Source organism: Ammospiza caudacuta, chromosome 8 (assembly GCF_027887145.1).
Source record: "Ammospiza caudacuta isolate bAmmCau1 chromosome 8, bAmmCau1.pri, whole genome shotgun sequence".
In the NCBI taxonomy this organism is placed as follows: Eukaryota; Metazoa; Chordata; class Aves; order Passeriformes; family Passerellidae; genus Ammospiza; species Ammospiza caudacuta.
The window spans coordinates 31985645-32010168 of NC_080600.1; the positions used below are offsets into that span (position 1 = coordinate 31985645).

At 39.5% G+C, this 24524-nt stretch overlaps 1 protein-coding gene across 2 annotated transcripts in view; it reads left to right on the top strand.

Moving 5' to 3' along the window:
- The first annotated feature begins 2032 nt into the window (after nt 1-2032).
- RALB (RAS like proto-oncogene B) overlaps nt 2033-24524 on the top strand; it is a 47419-nt gene continuing 24927 nt past the window's right edge. The window contains exon 1 of one of the 2 annotated variants that reach the window (XM_058809210.1): nt 2033-2049. The gene's annotated coding sequence lies outside the window, so the exon portion shown is untranslated. Of the gene's footprint in view, nt 2050-22908; nt 23061-24524 lie in introns of those variants that run through there. The other variant, XM_058809209.1, reaches the window with a different exon arrangement.

Below are 24524 nucleotides of genomic sequence, written 5' to 3' on the forward strand. Positions count from 1 at the left end.
TTCATGGCATGCAGCAGTTCCAGCTCTCTTGTCCTATGAACACTTCAAAGGTGTGGTTTGCAGTCCAGTGTGTGAATACATGAAATGTCCAAATCAAATGCCGAGCTGTGACAAGTGTTTGCACTTCTGGGAAATCTCAGATCCAGGTGATCACCTCTATAGGTTTTACAATACTAATAAAAATCAAGGTGAGAGCAGAGAAACCAAAATACATCTGTAAACTCTATCACAGTTTTTTTAGGACTTCCCAAATTCTACAAAAATTAATGTATCGGTGATCTTAAATCACAGTCTTCCAACTCATAAACAATTTGAGAAGTCATTGCCCTCAGATCCTTCATTCCAGAGTACAAGTAGTTAAAAAGTCCCCAGAATCTTTATGAAGAAAATGGTTCTGTGCTGTGGTTTATTTTACTGCTGCTGCTGGTTTATTTGGGAGATGCATCACCACCGGATAAATGAGCATTGATAATACCAGCATCTGTTTAATAAATAATATATTATAAAGTATTGTTCTTCCCTTATCCTCTTAAATAGAACAAGTTCCTGAAATTGAAAGTCCACTAACAAAAGGTACAAATAGAACAAGAAATCTGGCAGCAAAATATTTCTTCTTTAACAATAGAGCTGCAAGAGTTACACCCTGTTGTGCAGCTCAGTACAAAAGTACTGACAAATACTGAAACACAGAATGCCTGATCCCTAAACTGATTTAATATGATAATTTGGGGTCCTCCAAATCCCAGCCACTAAACTAAAAGCCAATACATTTATGAAAATTATTATAAACTATAATATCACTCATGGGTGACCTTAATGTTGAGTCTGGGATGAGTTGCATGAACAAAAATCACTGGAAAATTTTAATACAAAACGAAGAATTTGAAAGGCAAGCACAACGACCTCCATAACAGAGAATGTAGCGATTCCTAACACAGCATTAAAATGTTGCTTGCTTGAAATCTGGGCTAAATTTTCCTATGAGTGCGTTTTATGGGATTATAATAGAAACAAAATTATCCTGACAACTTGAAAGAAAAATGAGTGGCTTAGAAGACAAATTGATAAAGCTGGAAAGGACAAAGAAGCTTCCAGGCATGCAAATGCTGCTTTGGATCTGAAGTAAAAACAGAAAAAGCTAAATCCAGGTAAAGAACAATTGTGCTGAGTTAGGACATCTGCTTTGCTTCAAATGTTTATTAATTTCTTTTTTAAAAGCTGTAGACAATGACCTGGTAAATGCATTTATAGTAATATATCCCTGCAAATAATTTCTGAAGCAGACTTGCAATTAGAAAAGGATCTAAGGAGTAAAACTTAACCTGGCAAATCTGCACAAAATCAAAATGACTTTTCATAAGATTTAAAAATCTGTTGAAGGTTTTTAATGTTTGCTTATGTTGCTTTAGAAAATATTAATTGGATTCCTGAATCACTGAGATGCTTTAGAAGATTTTACTTTTGCTGAGAAAGGCAATGAACAAGTCAGGATGCTGGCAAGGAGTGGATACACGTGGGTCCCTGCTGCTTACACAGACCCAGCTGTGGCTGCAGACCCAGCTGTGTTGGGCCTGGGTATATTTGCCTCAGCAGAGCTGGCAACAAGCTCAAAGCTTGAGCTCTGACAGAGGCAGCAGCAAGCATTGCTCTGAGGTGGCTCAGCTGTAATAGGTCTCCTAGGCTTGTCCTACTAATGATGTAAACATAGTTTTCTAACTTTGTAATTTTTATTTCTTGAAATGTTTCACTAGAAAAAGTAGGAGATAAATTTAAAAAGTAATTTTCCTTATTGGCCATTCAGGATTTTTAACCTGTTACTTTTTAAATTATCTACAACAGTTTCCTTGTTTTTAGAATGAGTGCATGATATCATATCCTGAGCCCTTCCCTTTTCTTGTGACTTTCTGAGGCACTAGGAAGAGTCCAGCTCCAGTCATCATGAGGATTGGCCTGTAAAACTGCAGTGGAGCTCCTTCTGCCAACTCCTGCCTCCCTGATACATACTCCTTAAGAAACTGCTGCTCTAGGACAAAGGATCCTTTAAGCACAGTGAGTATCAGCTGAGAAAGCAACCAATTTATCCAGCTTGTAAAGTTGCATCAGAGAGCAATCACTGCTCTGTGTGCTTACATTTCTGCATGGACTGGGGCACAAAAGTAAAAGCAAAACTTGCTGTCAGTATTTGACACTGAAGTGGAGAAGGGAGTTCCCTGGCCCAGCTGGAGTGAGAAAAGGAACAGCAGTGACATAGGAGGCTCTCAGGGTGCAGAGCTTGGATTAAAGGTGTGGGCTAGGTGTAGAAAAGCTACCTGTATTGTGCCAGGCAGCAATACCTCTTTGCTGTGGATGGACAGGCAGAAAGGAAAAAACAGCTGCTAAAATGTATGTGCAAGTAGCTGTGCCCAAGCACATGGTACTGTATTAATGCTGGATGACAAGCACCTCTTGTTTATTCTTAATCTGGTTTCATATAAGGAATGTAGTAGTACTAGCTAGTAATAAGCAAAATAAAAGGAGAATAAAAGAAAGAGTTGTCTTCAGTAATCTTCACTCATCCCTAAAGCATGCAGGCCAAGTACATATTCACAGTGAGTCATTGACTCTTTTTAGCATAACTATAGCCTGTGGTGGTGTTACTGCTGCATTTTTCCATCTTCATCTGTAGCTCTGAAATGTGGAGCTAAAGGCTCTGCTACCATGGGTGGAGAGCCTAAGGTTTTGTCTAGATGTCTCTGGCATGATAATTTAGTAGAAACAAGGTAAATATATAAATAATAAATTTATGATCATGATTTCTTATTATATTTAATATTTGTATGAGTAAGGTAGTATGATCCATGTTTCGCAGCATAGAAAATGTTATCATGAAAGTAAATAAATGATATGCATTTATATCTACCAAATGAATTTGTAGAACTCCTTTATTAACCTAGAAAGTTGCTTTTAAAAGGATAGAGCATCTGAATTTTCCTGTGTCTGTTGTCCTCATAGAATACCAAGCACTAACTTCATTCCGAGGTTGTAAAAGACTTATGGCCACGCTTTACATAAAGGCCTCAATCTAGGATTAGCTGAAACCAACAGAAAGCAGCAGTGATATTTCTGTGAATGCTTAAGATAACAATAATTGTCTTCAAAAAAAGTCCTTGGTGATGTGAGCAATTATAGAGGAAACACATAACCTCTGCATATGTCATTGATGACATTAGTTTGTGTTTTTACTTTGCTCCCTATGGTTTTGATGAGCTCCTTCATGGGGTCACAGCACAGTGTTAGTAAAAAGCATTGCTTTTTGTTGTCTGCTAAACTGCACTGTGAGCTAATAACTCCTCTTTGGTTAAAAAATTGCTGATGTAGTTGGCTATATGATAGATCAAACCTGACATTTTCTATAACACAGCCATGATAAGAGTAGCAGGAGGCTGAAGATGTGCTGTGTGCTGCTCAGCCTCATTAGCACGGAGAGTGCTGTACCAGAGGTGACCACTAGAACACCTCCTCCGGGCTTCTGCCTCCTGCAGTGACCTGACCCTGCTCAGTCCAGAGATCAGCTGACAAATAGGCTTCATTGGTGATGTTTTTACATGCCTTCCAATTAGTACTTTTACATGTCTACTGGTTAATAATCATCTTGTACCTTGCAACATGACAGATTTGTAACTCTTTCATTTAATAGAATATCACAGTGGATGTTCACATTTCCATAGAAATGTTTGTTTCTTGAATTCACTGAGATCTTGGTTCCAACAAAGTTGTGTGGCCATGAATTTGAGTAAAAATTCTATTTTAGAAAAAACATTTATTTCCTTTCTCTGGATTTAAATCACTGCCATTCACTTCCATTGGATATAAACTTGCTTATACATCACAGAAAAAACTCAACTTAGTATTTCGATTGTGTGATCTACTGAAGAATAATGATATATTTTTATTCCTACTTATGGTTTGGTCCGTCTAGTTTGTGACAATGATTTTTTTCAACTTATAAACTTATTTCAAGGGCTTGACTCACAGTTTTAGAGTTCTAGAATATGTGATGTAGTCAGGCCACTAGGTTGGCCGCTTGCCCTAGATGAAGCCATGGTGAATATCTCAAATCTCCTCCCTGTCCCACACGTCCTTTCCTGATTTCTTACACCTGGGTATTGAGAGCTCTTGCACTCCATGGAAAATGTCTAGGTCTGCCAGCTCTGGTTTGCTCCTTTTTCTCTGAGGATGGTTTACTGGGAGCTCCTTTTGCTAACTCCTTGAAGAGCTGGAAATTTTTTTTTTGCTTTACTAGAATTCAGGGGCCTGACTTTACTCTTCACCTAACTCATATCCCTGGGGACTGCAAACTCCACCAGTGTGTGATCACAGCAGCCCAGGGTGCTGCCAATATTGATCTCACCAATTAGCTCACTTGTGTTGCTGACTAACAGGTCCAATAGTTAATTATGTTGTTGTCATGCTTTAGAAATCCAAAGAAAAGAATGAATCAAATGAAAGAGATGTGTATTTTCCTTTACAGAAACTATCTGATTCTGCTCTTGTATCCTGTTTTTATACATCTTCAAAAATAAACTTTCCAGCACCTTGCATTCAAGAAATGTTAGGTGCATAGCAAATGTTTAATTAAGTAATCCCACACAGCACTTGTGAGGCAGGCTCCTTCATTTTACAGGTGAGACAGAGTGAGGCAGTAAATTAAGTGACTTGCTTAATATCACACAGTGAGTCAGTGCTAATGCTGAAAATAGACTTTGTCTTCTGGTTCTTTTCCCTGTATTTTAATCATCAAAGTAGACTCAACTCTAAAGTTGAATAAATTCCTTAGTCTATTAAAATAATTGTTCTAAATTTTGCTTAATGTTTTAATCACCTAAGCAGTACTGAAACATTTAAAAGAGTTTTCCTTGCTTAGGACCTTTTTGTCTTTCTTGTTCAGATGTTGCTTCAGGTTATTAGCTGAATATGTTTTCTTTACAGTGATCCTGAACTTCAAAAATATAATCTAGCAAATCTCCACAAAAAAAAAAAAAAAAAAAAAAAAAAGGAATGCACTTTTAAAACTCAGAGCAATCTCCTTCAGTCAATATAACTTTTTTCATACTCTCATGAGTATAGGGTTGTTTCACTCAATAACAGCCATAGCTTTAATTAATGGAGCACACTGAGGTTATTGGCCCACAGAAAGCAAAAAATAGACAGCTGGTTATGTTGTCATGACTAAATGAAAATATATCCTGAAGCACAAAAGAGCAAACAGCATGTTAAGAAATATGTGCTTAGAAGTGCAGTACTGGACTACATGCATCTCTGAATAAACTGGTAGAGAAAGAGATGCCATCCTTGCAGACCTGTTTAAATTAACACTGCCCATGTTCAGGATAATGAAATGCTCCTGCAGTTTTAGAGCTTTCCTGAGCACGATCCACAGATTTATGTATGCTGATAGGACATATATAATTTTTTCCAATCCTTGCCATGTTAGCTGTTTAATAGTGTTCTTGTGCATAGGTTAGAATAAATGGCCCAGAAAATATGTACATAGGCATAAGACTTAAAGAGGCTCAGGAAAGAGGAATGAGGGAATAATATTTCTGTGGCTTGCTCCCTATTAAACCTGAGTGCAGACATAGCTGTCTGTTACACAACCTTATACTATACTTTGTATCACACAATATTTTTAGTGTGGGTGAGACAAGCAGCAAAGACTGTGGTCAGCTCCAAGATTTTTGTAAAGACTTTTGCCACATGTAACGAAGTTACATTTTATATTGTGATGTAGGCAGCCTTACAACTTAATTGAAATTTAATGACAAAATAGCTTAAAAATTCAACTGCTTCATTGCTGAATGCAAATAAAGCTCCTAGGTGGCAGAATCAGTCAGTAGGTATTGGCATGCTACCAAAAGAGAAACAACTCTAAAGTAATTTAACATGTTGTACTTGTAAAGAAGACAGTCACATCTTACCTACTCAATTACAGGCTAGACAGAATGTTTCAGATAAGATGCTAAGGAGAGATGTTCCAATAAGGACATTCTGTTTCCTCTTTAGGGTCAATACTTGTAGTTTACCATGTAGTTTTCCTTTGATGTTTATCTTCTTAAAATGTTAACTGTGAGCATATTTTGCACTTTGCCACTTGGGCTGTGTAATCAGTGATCAGCTGTCCAAGATCCATCAGAGTACCACTCCAGGTTTGCTTTCTGTTTTTGCTAGAGAGTAAGAGGTTTTTCTCAGAGATTTGAGCAAATATCCTGAAGTGATGAGCAGTTTGCAGGACAGCGCTGTGTCTGTGTACCACTATCAGGGACAGAGATGCTGCCTTTCAAAGGGTTTTTGAAAAGCAGGCAGGAGTTGTTCAGTACAAATTGGGCAAAGAAGACAGTTTTGTGACTTTTATAGACTTTGAAACCAAAACCAAGAAAGCAATGCAAATAACTGATTTTTTTTGCTAGCTCTTCATTCATGTCTCCTTTTATCTGTAGTTCCTATTATTAACCCATTAAGTGAAATGGTGATAGTGTTTGAGAAGTTGAAAACGTTAATCAAACATTAGGCAATATTTTAAAAAAACAGAGTTCAAAATAAAATGCCCAGGTGTTCTCTTCCTGACTGGGATAGGGGAAAGAATCTGGTCTGTGTGTCTGACCAAAACTAGCCAAACCAGTAGAAATTAAATACATGAACATTCGGTTCATGGGTAGAGATTCAGTTTCATTAACAATTCAGCCAATAAGGATGAAGAATGAGTCAGTGTGAGAAAAGCAGAAATTACTTGTGGATAATCTGAATGAGAATGGGGGATGCATAATACATTATCACATTTGAGAGGAGTTCTGACAAAATATGGGCCTTGAATTTTGGATGCAAAGAGTTATACTTGCTTCATCTATTATTGAAGAGAATAGATACAAGCCAGCTTCTATGATTAAGTAGGTACTGTGCTTTTTTACATAATTAACATTATTTAAGATCCTACTTTCAGAGAAGACCTCACTGTGTCCTGCCTACTTTGAATAATCAGATTATTGGTCACTGCTCCCTGGCAGTTCTGTTGCAGCCCTGTTCTGTTGATTCAGCACAGAAAGAAAACATTTTAAGAATGTCAGTTCTTGAAGTAGTGGGGATTATAGGCATGGTAACAGTACATGTTTGTGAAAGGTATATGCTGCTAGACTTCATTCCCCATGATGGCAAGAGGAAAACTGAGGTACAGCCATAGTGCTGCTCTGAAGAGTTTCATATAGTTAATGTGTTATTCTTTAGATTTGATTCACAGAATTGAGAAGGCATTTGTGGTAATATGGTGCTTATACACAAGAGCCAGAAAATGAAAGGGAAAAGAAATGCATAATGAGGGAGTTGGCCAGTTTATTTCCCAAGCTCTTCTACTGGCCAAAGCACAGTGAAAGGGGCAAAACTAAGCATTCAAGTTAAAAAAAAAAATCCAATATGAGTTACCTTAAACTCTATTAATTATAAAATATGGCATTAACAATGCAGACAAGGAAGATTTTTTTCTAACACTCCTTATTACATGTTAACATGGCACCATAAAGTTCCAAGAACTGTGGATCGTTACACAACTTGGAAAATACCCCTAGAATGTTTCTTGCTGGAACTAGGAACAGCGAGATGAGTACAAGCCGAAACTGTAAATCTGGGGAAGACCTTCTCTGTTCAATAAAACAGGTGGTTTCTGCTGAAACTAGTTTTGCTTGAGGACTAATTTGTAGTTCCAAGTGTCTTTCAGTGCTGACAGCTGAAGAAGGTAGCTCGGGGCCAGATTGTAATAATGTTCACTCCTTGATCTAATGGGCGGATGTGTTTAATTAACCTTTGTTTCTGCAGAAGCAGACATTCTGGCAAGCTGTAGGAATGCTAAAGAAGGGAAATCTTAACTGCAATGAACCTAGGCATATTCTATATATCTACTACTAGATAAAGAATGTTAATGTAGATAAATACTGTTTCCTAGGAGATAGATATATATAACCTATTTCTGTAAAAGAAATTTAACATGGATCCCCTGTAGGACTACCCCTTATTAATTTCACAAGATCCAGCCATGATCCCATGCCCTTCAGACATTTGTCTCTTGTGTCTGGCACAGTTCTTCAATAGGTGGTCAGACAAGCATGTATTTAAAGTGAAAATATTCTGTTTAGTATCTCTTGGGTGGAGTTAGACCTGACAGCCTCATTGCTTGTTCCATGTCCTCCAGTGACTTTTCCAGATACCAGAGCTTGGGCTGACCCTTCCCAGAGCCTCCTGTAAAGTGCAGATCTTAAGGTTTATAGCTAATTCTTCAGAAGGCTTATGGCAAGTCTAATGCAAAGCAGATATCCTTTACATGAAATTGCTGAAGGCACTGATCTTTGCTTGAAAAACTAAAGCACTGCAGATTACAATCATGCAAGCACATCAAACTCCCTGGCCACAATGTCCCTAATCTTACACTAAAAAATCACCAACTTTGTATGAGTGTTTTGAAAGAATGCAAATCAGAGCTTATTGTCTCTGACCTTCATCAGCTCTGCTGCCACAACAGCATCATTGTTTGCTATCTCCTCCCCTTAATAAGAGACACCCTGCATTCCTCTCACTTCCTTTCCATCCTAAATCTTTCCATCTGAGAGGCTTTTTAAAGCTCTGCTTTGTCATCTGGTTTTGCTACTACTGTGATCTAAATGCCAAACTTCTTCAGTCCTTCGTTTTTGTCTCAGCCAAGTCTCTGTTTTCACTTAAAAGGAATCTTATGAGCTTGAATGTTGGAAATTCCTTCTACTCTTGTAGTCTAACAAACAAGGTATATTCCAGCTGAAATAAACATTTATGTGGCAGCATTATTCTTACTAAAATTATGGTGCAGCAACAGAGTATCAACAGGGATCATAAACAGTACTTTTTCCACCTCAGCACCGTGACACAACTCTTTCCTTCAGAATACTGTGCAAAAATCTCCACATTGTTACAGTACATAAGGACTAGTGCTAAGGGTGCAGTTAGATTACTAATTTACTGATCCCATGCTTTATCCTCTGGGTTTCTGTTCCAGAATGAAGTGTTGTGACAACAAATGAGGTAACCAAGGAAAAATCAAACTGGCTACAGCTGTCACAATTATGAGTTCAATATAATTCTTCAGCCTGTTCGTACTAGTCTCTGTTTGTTTCTAGTAAGGACTGATGACTCCAAAAGCCACAAACTGTGTGTGAATTTCTTGGGTGACGACAATTTCCTTTGTAATGTTGCCCAGTGTCTGAGACTATCCTGAAAGGGTTGTGTAGCCCTGCTGTGAGCAGTGTCCTGTTTTAAAGAGAAGGTTTGCACAAAGACCGAGGATGGAGTAAGAGTCTTTATGTCCAGATATAAACAGTGATCTCCAAAAGCTCTTAACACTGAGCACAGTCAGTGGGTGCAGTCAGGCTGACACAGATGCATTTTGGAGATTCTTGACCAGCATGGTTCAAAATGCAGCCCTCTGGCCCAGCCTGGTCTGCAGGATCTTCTGTCATTTGAAACACCTCTTCTATGGAAATTCCAGCTAGCAAGCTGCTGCCTCCTCCCAAAGAGAAGGAAAGGAGTGAGGACTATTCTCAGGATGAGCTGCTGCCTCCTCCCAAAGAGAAGGAAATGTGGGCAAGGAGAGCACCCTAATAGAGAGAAGTTGTTGCTGTGCTTCTGTCTGAATGATTGTGAGTGCTTGGACATGCACAAGAAACACTCCTAGATAGCCTGCTGCCTTATCTCTTTGCTGAGCTGGTAAGAACAGCAGCACCTCTCCACCAGGACTGTTCTCATTTGCTGCTTGTTGGGGGGTGGGGAGGAGGGATGGGACACACAGTAGGGAGCAAGGGACAGTGATTTTCCTCTGCAGCCTGTTGCTCCACCCAGCCTTCTCCTCAAGCCTGATTCACTGCCCAAGTATGACAGTGTGAATGGTAAGAGGTATCAAATCACAGTCCTGAGCTGCTATTGATTGTCTCAGTCAAGTTAGCAGGGTACCTCTCCAGATTTTGATCACTGGCAGTTAATTATGTTTTTCCTCTTTGGTATCCACTTCTTTCTTTTGTTAGAATGTCTGATAATGGCAGGGGATTTTTCTGAAGGTAATCTTGGAACAAAACAGCAGCTCCAGGCACTCTGAAAGAAGCCAGATCCAAGGGAAGGGTGGAGCAAAGTTGCTATTTGATAATAGGAATAGTCTGCAACAAAGTTTCCTTATCTCTCTTCAATGCTTGTTTTTCAGAAAGTAACTGGTGATGAAAAGGCAGCAACTATTCTTCTCTGAATGTAAAATCTTTTCTGATAAGATTTCTGGAAGAACTTGCGTTCAAATCTATCTTCATTCAAATCTTTCCTAAGATTAATTTCTTCCATAAGGTGTTTCTGTGCTAATCCACTAGGCGTTGCTATTTACATCTTTAAAAGAAACGCAGGACTTAATCTGGACTGATTGTAGAGTAAGAATGACTAAGTGCATGCATGTCCCATAGGAAAGCATAGTCTCTGGAAAGAATTTATTGCCTCCTGGCAGTAGTTCTTTATATTGTGGTTTTATTACTTATTGTTGATTATAATCTCCACAAGGAAGGGGTATTTGTCTTTAAGCAGCATTTATGCCTTTTAAGGCATCATTTATGTCTGTAACTTTCTGTAATCACAGAATATTTTGAGTTGGAAGGGACCCATAAGGATCACTGAGTCCAACTTTTAAGTGAATGGCCCATATGGAGATCAAACCCATGATCTTGTTGTTATTAGCACCATACTCTGACCAGCTGAGCTAATAGTGAAGATCAAGAAGGAAACAAGAAGTAATTTTACAATACAAATTAGCCCCATCTTGAATAGCTGTCACATTCCACTCTGCCATCTCAGTGTATGTCCAGATTTGGTGCTAAAGTCACTGGAATGGAATATGGTCATACCTCTTGAAACAGAGAGACTGAAGGGGAGAGGAGGCCAGTAATACTGCAGCTAATAGATTCATTCCCAGTATCTCAGACTATGCAGACATTAAATAAGGCTTAGTCAGCAGGACAAGCTGAGTCTGTGCTGCCTTGTGTTACAGGCTGCTAATACAGCTCAGAAGTGCACATCTGCTATGTAACCATGTAAAAAGGTTCCCAAACCAGGCACTATTCTGGTGAGGCCACAACTTCATGAAATTACATTTGGTCACATATTTAGGCTAGTATTTATTTGGGGTTGCATTAAATTCCTTCTCTAGCAGAACAGTAGCATTTTTTTCAGCGAAAACTTTGGGAAACTTCTGTGATTTATTCCGTGAAAAATTGCTTGGAGAGACTATTTCCTCTGAGTCATCACTGGGAAAATCTATTATTACAGAGGTGAAACATGTAATTGTGACAGCTAGAATTGAAAGAAAATAACTACAAGTGTAGGTATTTTGAACATACTCAAATTTTTGTAGGTATATTGAACATACCCAAATCAGTTGATACAGCGTATTTCAAACCCAAAGGTGTCAAAACTATTGCTTTCCAAAATTGTAATTAATCTATATGTCCAAAATTTTACATTGTTATAATAATTATCACAATAAAGTTTATCATAATAAAGATTGGTCCTTCACAACCAAAATTCTCACTACTAGATAAAACATGATGGTTATTTATACAACAGAGAAGAAGAAAGAAATAAGATTATTGCATCCACCAGAAAAGTCTGGACCCTCTATTTTGTAGCAGCATGTGGATATGTGCTCTGGCAAGGAAGCCCTGCCAGAAGAGGCATAGGATGTTGTAGAGGTAACAAGCTTGGAGCCAGGAAGGAAGGCAATACTTCCTGACACTCGTTAGCAATCTCAGAGGAAGGACAGCATCCTGCCTAGTCATGCTAAATCAGCTAAAGAGGCCCCACTAACACAGCAATCCCTTACCCATCCTTGTTGAAGCAGAAGGATATTCAGATTTGGTTAGGAAAAAGAAGCCATGATTTTGGATGTGGCTGTGCAAAGTACCCATTAAACTTCACTCTCCTACACTGTGACTTTCCAATTTGCTCAAGGGAGCTGTGAAATGAAGAACCTGAGGGCTTACCTGCCTTTGTTTTGTCCCCCTTTATCAAGCTTTAACAAGCACACTTGGTCAGTTTTTCCCTTTTTGTGCTATGCCTTGGCTTAAATATTTATACTATGTCCCATTCAAATTCTCAGCAGAGAACCTTCATTCTTTCAGCAGGACAGCTCCTGCAGGCCATTTGATAATTTGTGAAATTCATATATATTTAATGTGACTAAGTAGCAGAGTTTGAATAACAATGGTTTGTCTTTATACACAGAACTTCCATATCCCCTAAGCCAAGGTGAGTCCTTAGAGTTCAGCCTCTTGTGCCCTAACAGCCCTTCACTTCTTGTCTAGCAATTGCCAGTTCCACAGCCATTTTTGTAATATTAATGTTTCAAGAATCCACCACAGTCAATCTCACAGTTTATTGTTTTAACTGTTTAGAAGTGGATTTGGTTGTCTTTTTAGACAATTGGTCACAAATGGCAGCTTTAATGGAAGATTTAAAGCTGCAAACCTCATAATGTGATTCCACATGAAGTTATTATTAGCAACATAAAATTCCAAAAATACTTGTGAAACATTTGTTAAATAATATAAATTTAAATTAGTATGTGCTCAAACCATTGTAAGTAATAAGTTATACATACTAGAATACATTTAAAAAGAAAACTATCACCAAAAAAACCAAAACAAAAACCTTAGGAAAAACACATAAAGAAGAAAGGTGATATTAGGTGAATATATCTAAAATCTCAGACTATGTTTCATTACTATAACTCTTACCATTTATCAAGGACTTTCAAGCCAGTTCTGATATTTTGTGCCTTTGAGTTTGACTGTTACATTCTCAACTCTCCTCTTCTTACCTAAACTATCTCTCTTAAAAGTTTCTTTGTCCACATTATTTCTGGTTGGATTGGAATCAGCAAAGCAGAACATTTCCTGTCCTTGGTGGGATGAACCCACACTGGATATGAGGAGACTGTGTCAGCACTAACAGGATGCAGACCAGGAAACACTGCATTTTATTAACAGGAACTAGAACAAGAGTGGAAAAGTTTTGGCAGAATTAGAATGAAATGGTTGTACATGGAACAGAGTAAGAGCTGGAACTAAAACATTTTTTTATATAACTAAAACAAGGCTGCCAGCAGACTGTTTTGGTAGATTTGGAAACATCAGGAGCATATGAGAAAAATGTTCACTCAAAACTTAGGGTTTGAATGAGAGCTCTGGCTACCCAAATAACTGGAGCTGTGTCTCCAGCAGGCTGGAAAAGTCTACTTTAGTGAGTTGAGAATACAAATGAGTTATGTCCTGGAGTAATGAGCCATTGACATTCTCCTGAAAATGAATAGTCAAAAGTTTGGAATTCACAGAAATGGAGTTAGAATTAATGTTAGTCAATAAGAATAAAAACAGACTCAAAATCTCTGTGCTGGAACACAAAGCATGCTTCTCAGAGAACTAAAAATGCACATGGACCAAAATACAAATAGGAAATATCTCTGTGGTGTGGATCTAAAATAAGATCAGGAGTAGCCACAAGTGTGGTGCCTTCTAACGTATCGTAGCTCTGTGTGCTGCTCAGCACTTTCTAATCTAGAGTAGCATGCTTTCACACCTCTTCTAGCAGCAACTTTAGAGTCTCTCCACAATCCAAACCTGTCACACATTTTTGAAATTTGCTAGATGGAGAAGGAATGTACATCTTTAAAAGATGACAAATTTTTATTGGTCAGCTTTAAAGGCTGGTCTTCCTCTTAATTATGGCTATATATTGAAAGAAGTCTCTAAAGAGATAGGTGAGCATGGTCCTCCTTTAGCTGACTGGAAAAACACAAAAAGTCTTATTGCTTCTGTGATTAAAAGAAACTTATATTTACCTTGAGGGAGATGGAAACCATCTTTTTAGAGAAATACATTTTACGGCCTTTTTCACTGTTGATTTGTGATCTTGAGATCTGTAAAATCAGGCAGTATCCTCCTTTATGACAGCTGCTTTTGTAACAACTGACATAGTAGGAGGGCAGCCCTTGTATTAAAAGAGCTTTTATTTTAGAAGAGAGAAGTGAAATTGATGCTGTAGATGCATCAACCAAGGACAAATAATGGCAATCACACCTTGTTTTTACACTTATGGCTTTTGGAAACTGACAGGAAAGATTATTTTTGATTTATACCCATTCCTGAGAAGCAGACATGATAATTATCAGGTAGTTCACCTGGGTCATGCTATGTCAAAAGCCAACAGTTAAACTTCATGTCATAAAGATCTTGTGTGTGGAGTCACCTCATGAGGACAGCTTTAAACCAAGCTGGAAAATTCTGGGGATGAGACAGAGTGTTTCCCACACTGTCATCAAGCTCTTGAATAAATCTCATTTGCTTTTAACTGGAATAGACTCCTGGATCTGAGGTCTCCTAAGGCTCTCTGGAATCATATTATAATGATTCCTAACTTTTAATGCCAGTAATCAATTCTTCTAACACAGGTAAAAGTTAAGTGAATCTTTTACTTCTATTTGCAAAATAGTTCTCCATCAGTAGTTTAGATTTTTTTTTCCATGCTGAAATCTTTACCTGCTTCTACTTTTTAATTGCTGTGTTTGCATGACAAGAACTAAGAAATTAAACTTCTATAAGATACATGGAACCTTAATGGCAGGAAAGCTAGCTGTGGCTTATTTAAACTAAAAAAAATATGTAAAATCACAGCTCTCTCTGGGCAAGAAATTATAAGAATTGTAAAGATGAGCTCAATTTAATAAAGATGAGTCCTGAAGTTTCAGGAAATTTTAAATGCAAGTACAATAGTGCTGCAGCTGTTTCTTCCATGATTCAGACTGTATTTAGAAATGGTAGCTTAGACCTATCTCCATTGATCTACAACAAAGCAAGAAAGTGCAAATCAGCTAAGTGGAGAAGGAATTGAGTTTTGCCATCTTTTCCTGAATTGAAAGTTTCCCAAGTTGTCCCAAGAAAACCCTTGGAGAGGTAGAAGAAAAGCCACAAGGAAACTGTTTCTGAGCTAAGAAGTCAAAGAAGCCCAGCTGATCCAGACAAAGGATCCTTTACATGCTACAGAGAAGGATTCAGCAGGTGGTCACATTGCTTGGGCTCTGTGAAAGGAAACTGAAAAGGCAGAACTACTTCAAGCTGAATCTGGCATGGACGTGACATGACTGTTGCATTTTGCATCTGACATGATGGATATCTGCAGCCACAATGGCCAAATCCAAGGCACTTTTGCTTTCCAAAGAGCATGAAGGACTGCTTTTTTTTTTTTTTTTTTAAAGAACTGAAGGAAGATTCCACATTAATTTTCATGCATTGTGCACTGCTTCCAGAGAATGGAAAAATGAGATTATGGGCCACGTCTCCACATTATGTGACCATTTCTCTAGTGATTAAATCTCTATCAATTGGCATTTAGCATTTTGCAGGTGTTTTCACAGACAGAGATTAGGGGAAAAGCAGGTCTTGTACATCTCATGACCTGGTTATCATTCCATTTAAAATGTTAGTGAACTATTGCATAGAAAATGGAAAACCTAAAAAAAAGGGAATAACTGTAGTTATGTGAGCCAGATCAAACCAATTCATTTTCTGCTACTGAAAATATGATCAGGAAAAATAGACTAAAGGTCTGTTGTTGCCCTTCAAGAAATCCAGCTTTAAGATAAAACTCATGCCTGAGTGCAGCGAATCAATTTTGAAAAGTCAGAGTTTGATTTATTGTTCCCTGAAAGGTTGTGTAAAGCTTCTTACTAAAGATCTCAAAGTTACACAAAGGTGTTTTGTATGATTAAAGGCAATCATAGTTCTCAAGGACTTTTAGAAGATGCAGACATAGGTTTATTTTTCACTGTAATTTTTAGAGTTTCATTCTGAATAGATGGAACTTTTTCCATTATTTTGCTCAGCATTTGCATTACAGACACACTGATTCAGCAGTAGTACAGGTGCAGATTTGCAGTAAATGATATACACAGATTCTGCTCTCATCTATTAAAATGTCAAAACAAGAAAACAAGATTTGAGAGAGCCAAGATATGACACTATTGAATAAACTGTAGTTATCAAAAAATGTCTGAAGAAGCCATTCTTCGGTCATTCTGCTCTAGGCAAATCTGTAACACAACTTGCAAGGTCTTAAAACAAAGTCCTGGAAGGGAAGGGAAAAGCCAGACTAAATTAAAGCAAATATTCACTGTTTCCAGTAAACAGCTCCTTTTAGGCTGCAAATATGAGATGAATTTGGGATTTCAGTTATTTCTTTTGAGGAGATTAGCCTAGGTAGAGGAGTGGGTGGATTTGCTTGTGACTACATAATGCAGTTCTCTTGTGCTACAAATCCAGTGTAGCTTCAATGACTTTTGGGCACAAACAGTATTTCTGTCCCTTAAACACTATTTTAGTTATGCAAAATCACAACAGCTTCAACTTCTAAATTAGAAATGTACATATACCTCCATACATATGCATCTTTCTCTCCCCTCACAGGTTCCTCCCTCCTTATATTTCCCCTTTGCTTGCTCGCATTATCCACAGTATCAGAAGTCTCAACTCAGAACTTCCTGGATCTTGGCAATCTTTTTAACCTTCATTTTACTGCAGTGCTCCTGTTTTATTTTTTTCTTGTATTCCAGAAATAAATCATAATGAAATAGCAAAACTTGAGGATTGAAGAGAAGCTTATGCTGTGGTTGTGAACTGAGAGTGTACTGCAGTTATTTTTTTGGCCAAGGTACATTACTTTTGTAGACTGAGGACCCCACAAACCAGCGCAGCTCCTCCCAAGCTTTTCCAAAGGAATAGGAGATTTACTGTAAGTTGCATCAGAAGACAGAATGTAGTGGTGGGGTTTTTTTGGTTTTTTTTTTGTTTTTATTTTTAATTTGCACTGTATTTTTAACGAGTTAGCATATTGAATATTGATTAAACCTATTAATATATTGAATCACAATTTGCTACTAATGATATAATTAGCTTCTAGCAAATAGGTTTTTTTCTAAAAAGTTAATCTCTGACTCTCCTGACAGATCCTAAGTGTGTGTTCACTGAAAAGATAAAAAACAATCCAAATCCCAAATGTTACAGGATACAATGCATGCTTATTTTGAAATTGCTTTCCTTAATCCTCTAATGTAAAGCATATTGTACTCTTATCAATTTAACATTGAAAAGGAGGAGGGGCTCTTTGTAGACTGTATTAATAGACTTTGTGGACTTATCAACCACAAGTAACATGTCTTTTCTAGAAAAGAATGCTGTATAAACTAACACAAGAACACTCAGCTTGGTAGTGAAGGTTTCTCAAATGCAGCAGTATTATCATATGAGTGTATAATGTGCTGAACAAGCTCTCTAGTTGGGGACAATGTAATGCTATAATAATACAATACTTACATCAATGTATTCACAGGCACACAAACTTCCTCAAAAACTTCACTGGTGGATAAGTTCCTACAGGATTATACCCAGTTTACCTGCTTTTTTAAGGCTTTCATCCTGTGTTTAAATACAGGAATTAACAAACAGTGAAGTGTTATATGATGCAAATTTAGAGAGTAGTATCTGTAGCAAAGTGCAGCTGAAGAGGAATTTTATTGACAAAATTTGTAGCCACTTGTTTCACCATCCAAACCACTTCAAACAGAAATTCCAGAAGAGATTTTCCATTCAAGTTCCCATTTAGACCTTTTTTAATTAGACATTTCCCAGCACAATAGTGCAAAGTTATGTTGTAGGTGCAAGAAAAGTCTGATAGTTTTTAGCCAAGTCATGTCAGAGTTTATTCTAGGAGTGCCATTCTTGAATAGGTAAAATACTGTCATAATGAAAAACTGTCTTACAAAATTCAGTTGCCAGGATCTCTCTGCTAAGTTGTGGGATTCTTTAGATAAACAAAATTCTATTGCAACTTAAACAAATCAAAGCTTCCAAACATTTGCAAAAGATGTTGTGATTAAACATGGAATAGGGAAAATTGCACTTCTAGTAATGAAGATAGTAGACTAAAAATTAAGGGCTGTCATGGTCAGAATATTTTTACATTAAAAAGTTTGGTTTAATTATCTGGTTTAATTTTCAGAAAGATATTTTAACCTCATTCTAAGTTACATCAACTTAATTAGAATCTGTAGACAGAAGTAAGTACTTAAAAATAATATAATTTTAATTGAAAATTCTTTTTCTTCCTGAAATATTGCTCCCACACTGCTAGGATGCTGGCTGCTATAAAAGCCAGTAATTTTCATTATTAATGTAGTATATTTGTCAATATTTTAATCTGGAAAAATTGATTTAAAAATAAGGGGGACAAGATCTGTTAGCATGAATTTTTTTTCTAGTATGCTCACACTGCCTTCCAACAGCAGCTGTTCAACAAGGTAGCACTGTCCAACTCAGGGAGGTAAATCCTCAACTCTGTTAGCTGCTTATTATTCTAAAACAAAAACCTCCTGCCTTAGCCATTTTTGTAATAGTTCATGTTTTTACCAAACTGGCCTCAGTGTGATCTGTGAGACACTAAGGCACACTTTCTACTCTGCATTTAACAGGTGAAGCTTCACTTAATGTATCTGCTTCAGCAGTACACTTTGGGAAACATCAGCCAGCTGGAGGGAGTCCAAAGGGGAAGGAGAGTGACTGGCAGTTAGGAAACATGATCTACAAAAAACAGCTGCAAAATCAGGTGTTATTTGAAAGAGGAAAAGAACTACAAGAGTGAAAAAAGTAATGATTTTTGACTATTTATCATACAGGTGCAAGAAAGGGGAAAAAAATCTCATGGCTATGTCCAGTATGGAACTAATTAATATGCTTAATTTGCAGAAAGTGACAGGTAAGGTGAACATTGTTGGGTTTTTTCCTTATGATAAAGTAGTCCAGTACTTTAAACAAACTGCTATGAAAATACCACAATCTTAGCTGCATTTTAAAAAATGGCATGCCAAAAATTATATATGTGTAACTGATCTTGGCTTTGGGCCATGGAACAACCTCTTCTAACTCTTTGCAGACCCTTTATTTTCTTTTGATTCTTGGCTATCAAGTTATTTACAATAAACTTAGCTCCTTCTGTAAAAGTTCCAAGATCAGGCCCTAAATCTGTCATGGTGTTGATAATCATGACGATCAGAAGTGTAACACTTGTAAAGCTGGAATGTGAAATCCCTTACCTCACAAAATGTCAGTGAGAATCTCCTTAAAAATGACCTTGTGATATGATCCTGACAAATCCCAGCTGTATCTGAAATGGAAAGGTTATTTGACAGTGAACTTTATTTTAGTGTGGTGACTTCCGGCTGTTAGTAACAAAAATAAAGTGAATGGTACAGTCAAAACACCATCATCTCATACAAGACCAAAAGCAGAGTCATATTTCATTGCTTCTTTCAGATATATTTTAGTTTATTGCTTTATGGTTTTTGAATGCTGAAGTTCATAACTCATGGTGAGGTCAGCTGCATTCTCTTAAGTACACAAATAATCTGTAAAATGTACTTCTTGTTAGGCTATCCATGCCCAAATAGAAAATCATCTTTGACTACTTTATTTTTAATATAGAACAAACTCTCTTTGAGGGCACACCATGTACATGTACCTCTTCTTACAAGTGATCTGAGCCTAGACTAACTCTGGCAGCTGAAGTCTGCACATGCAAAAAGCTGTGTGTTTTGGGAACAAATGGGACATCACAGCATTCTAGATAATGCAGTCAGAGGTGGTGTTTCTGTTCCCCAAGCATTCCTCTGGTTCCCTATGAATACTATCAAAGAATAACCAGGTGTGCAAAGGGTGTAGGAAAAGAGCTAAACATCTGGCATTTACATTTTTCCCATCACCAGTTTCTGGAACTAACTTCAGCTAATTTCTATTTAGAATTGCTCAGAAGGGAAGCACGAGCCCTAATCTTTGCAAAGAAAAAATATTTACTGTTCAGTCATCCCACCACACTTACTCTTGTTTATGACTCTGGCAGTGACACACACTGCCCTCTTACATTCTTAGTGGATTAGAAACTAAATACATGCATAAAAATACTGTCCCCATCTCCAGGAATCTGCAGTTTAAAAGATGTTATGGCAGGATAAAGCAACAGCCAGAGACAAATTTTTCCATCTCTACTGAAATTTTACTTGTTTAGAAAGTGAAAGCAAATAGAATAAAATAAATGCAATATAAATGACAATGAAAAGGACTTTTCTCCCCTAAATTGTTCTATAGAATTTTTCTTCATAAAGTGCTGAAGCAAAAAATATATCTGTAACCATGGAGATTATACCAGGCAACATGCATAATAATTCAAAATGTGGCATCACACAAATGTTCTTTGTCATGAGTGGATTACTACAAAGAAGTAGGTTTCCCCTGAACAATTTTCAGAAGCAGGGTAGATGTGGTTCATTTCTTAACCCTCTCTTTTGCAAGGGGAAAGTGGAAGTGTCAGCATTGTGGTATGTGCAGGGTAGTTGAATTGCATTCAGTTTGAAGAGACTCAGCTTCCCAGGTTCTGGGCAGTCTTTAATCACAGGTACAATTTGCTGAAAATGTTTCTCTGCAGTGAATTGTCACATCAGAGCAATGAATCCAGCACAATGCCCACATGGCATGAAAGACGTCCATGGAGACACAGTTACAAGAGAAATAGTAAATAGGGCTAATTAATTTTTGGTTGGGTCTTCTTGGGCTTGTTAATTTGTTCTTAGGACCACATACAAATGTCCAGAATCTATATTAAAAACCATTCCTGTTTAATCCTAGAAATACCATGAATTGGCTAATGTAAGTGTTAGCTGTAAAACAGGATTCCTTCATATTTGGCAATATTTTTTTCTCTGTTTATTCTTTCATTGTGTGGATGGTATCAAATAGCAAATAGCTCTCAGTCTGCCAGCTTCTAGTGCAGGATAAATATTGGTGCAGTTCTGATACAATCTAAAAGGGAAAGAATTGCTGTAATCAGGACCTTTCATAATACCTTAATTTCATAATTTCACTTTTCCTCACATGGAGTTAACTAAAACCTGGTGGTTGGCAGTTTGAGTTAGGAAGATAAACTGATGATGATGTAAGAATGATGTAAATCCTGCTGACTTACAAACAACATAGAAAATGTTGTTTCATTGAAAAGAGGAAAAATTCAGAAGATACTTCCTTTTTATGCAATCCTGAAGTACTCAGCTGTTTCTCAGAGCCACAGTACTTTTTTTTTCTGCCTCTGCAACTCCTTCTTTCCAATTCCTGGCATTTTTTCCTGACTCTGAAATTACAGATTTTAGCAAATCTCTTTCAAATTCCTCCTCCATGGTTTTTAGCTTTGGCAATAGGCCATTGTTTCACCTATCGCTTTTTTAAGGATGAAATTTTTTTTGCATTTATTTTAAGTGACAGGCCTTTTTTATGCTCTCCAACTTGAAAATGCAATTTCACCCAGCCATCAGTGGATAGAGCTAGAATGTAATTAATTCTTTCCCTTTCTCTGCTGCAGGAGAACACATAGAAGCCCAGTGTGAAAGCAGGAGTTAACACAGTTACTTAACGTATTACTTCTGTCCCAGAGGAGCTGAGCCCCTCAGAGATCAGTGGTTATCATAATTTCAATTGTTTCCCAAAGGGGGTGTTATCATGAAAAGCATATTTTTCCAGAAGGAATCATTTTACCCAACATATTCACTCTTAAATTTAGTGAGTGGAATTCAAATAAGTCAACACTGAAGCCTAGAAGAATTAAGCAAATTAAAGCAATGAGAAAATGTAAGTTTTCTTTTGTAGCTGGCAAGATAGAACCACACACTTGTGTGATTAATAACATTGAGATGGCCAGAGACAATTTGGATTTGACAACTGATAAAGACTTAGAATAATCACAGAAAATACAGCAATAGCCATTACTTTCTTTTCCTGAGCAGTGAAAACTGCTCTGTGCTGCACACACGTGACAGAACTGCAGCTCAATGATTTAATAAAGTATTCAGCACTCCCGTATGAGCCAAATCAGGGACACTTCCACTCCTTTGTATTCTGACTTCAGACTTAATTTCTGCATGTATTGGTAGAATTTGCACTAAAATATGTGATTTATTTAAGACAGACTTCTTCTCTTACCCCTGCACCCGGCTCTGGTGAGGCCACACCTCAAACCCTGCGTCCCGTTCAGGGAGGGCACTGAGGTGCTGGAGCGAATCCAGAGAAGGGCAGCGAAGCTGGCGGAGGGTCTGGAGCACAGGTGCTGTGAGGAGCGGCTGAGGGAGCTGGGGGGGGGGGGGTTTAGCCTGGAGAAAAGGAGGCTCAAGGGGAACTTTCTCGCTCTCTACAGCCTCTGATAGGAGGCTGCAGCCATGTGGGGGTCGGGCTGTTCTCCCAGGCAGCCAGGGCAGCATGAGGAGAACACAGCCTCAAGTGGGCCAGGTGACGTTTGGGTGGGACATCAGGAGGAAATGCTTCACAGAAACGGTGACTGGACATTGGAATGGGCTGCCCAGGGAGGTGCTGAACTCACCATCTCTGGAGGTGTTTAAGGAAGGACTGGACGTGGTACTCAGTGACATGGTCTAACTGACGTAGTGGTGTTTAGTCATTGATTGGACTCGATGATCTCAAAGGTCTTTTCCAACCTAAATGACTGTGACTCTTTTGGGTCACACCGAGCCTGCGGGGCTCGGCACAGAGCTCGGGGGGCACAGACGGAGGCGGCCAAGGTTCGGGCAGCCCCTCACGGCCGCTGCGTTGGCAGCACCGTCCCCTCACACGGCAGGCCCGCCCCTCACGGGCCCCGCCCCAAAGGTGATTGGTTCATGAGCGCCACGTGACCAGCGGGCGGGCGCGCGCTCGCGGGGAGCCGGGCCCGGCGGGAGCGGCGCCGGCGAGGGCGGAAGTGCGCGGCGGGGGCGCGCGGGCGGCGGCGCTGCCCCCTCAATGAGAGCCGGGGCGCGGCGGCAGCGGGAGCAGTGGGGCCGGGGGGCACAGCCGAGACGGGAGCCGGGCTGGAGCCGCCGTGCGGAGCCGGGCCTTAGCCCCCAGGTGAGAGCGGGCAGCGGCCTCGGGATCCCCACACCCTAACCCCGGGCCGGTGGGGGCCTCAGCCGTCCCGGCCCCGCGCCCTCGGTGAAGGCAGGCGGGAGTCGCCGGCTCCTGGCCGCAGCCTGGGGACGCGGCTGAGCTCCCCCGTGTCCGCGCTCTGCGGAGAGGGAAGGAAGGAGGGTGCCACCGGCGGTGCGGGGCAGCCCCTCTCTCCCGGGTGTGTCGGGCGAGGAGCCCCACGGTTCCTGCCCGGGGGTTCCTCGGCCCTGGGAGGGCACCGGCCCTGGGCGAGGGCAGAGCGGGGGCAGCCGGTGACCGTCGGGCCTGCGCGGGAGCCGCAGTGGGAGGCGAGAGGCCCCGCTGGTGGATTCGGCCGCTGCTGCGGCTCCCGGCGGCGCCGGGCTGAGCTGGAGCCGGGGTCCGCCGTGGCTCCTGCCCACAAGTGGGACGTGGGGGAGGGAGAGGCTGAGGAGGAGCTGGCCTTGAGCGTTAGTGCAGGCTGCCTGCCTGCTCTTGCTGCCGTCGGATAAGCGATAAGGTTTCGTCTGCGGGAGATAAACAGAGGGATGCTGGTGGTCTCAGCTGAGCCAGAAGTTCCTGGCTAGTGTTGTTTTATCTGGGTATGTTCTCTCTCTGCCCGTTTTATCCTCCCCGCAGCCTTACCGGTGTAGATGTTGTAGGAAGGAAGGAAGGGTGGTGCCCGAGTGTGACCTTACCTGCAGAAGGGCAGGGAGGCAGGTGGGACAAAGCAGCCCAGTCGTGTTTCCTGAACAGCTGCTGCAGGCCTAACCCGGGCATTCTGCTGGAGCCCTGTTGAGTCGATTCTGCTCTGAGAGCAGGAGACTTAGTCCTGACTCTGCCTGGGTGTTTTCATGGTGGAAGGGAACAAGGAGACTGCACCTGCACAAGGAGCAGCCTTGCCATTGTCAAAGCTGAAGTCTGCAGTCTGAGTAGTTTTGGGTTTTGCTTTTTTTTAACTGTTCTAACATTACTTCTCTGGTTCCAAGATCCTTGTTTCTCTTCTGCGGGACAGAGAGGCCTGTCCTCATTCTCAGAGGTACATGATTTTCAAGAAAAGCTATCTTTTTTTTCTTAATGTCTTAAACACTCCATGCCCTGACCCTCCACCTCCCATCCCCCAATTAAAGTTGTTAAAGTGAGAGTAGGAACTAACAAATCGGAACCAGACTTGTGGTTCTTGGAAGTGATGTGCTTGAAGGCTGAAAATAATTTTATTATAGAGAATTTAATAGTAACAGCTCAATCTTCCTTGACAATAGCATCTTTGCACTTATTCATGCATAGCAAACTTGCTAGGATAATTTTAACTACTTGGATTTTTGCTTATGATCAGATGATACCAATTTACCATGGTGAAATGTTTTGCATTTCTTTCCTCTATTAAATACCTCATTTAAAAATAAGATAGCCTTCAGACTAGTCCTGTAAACAAGTTTCCTGTGT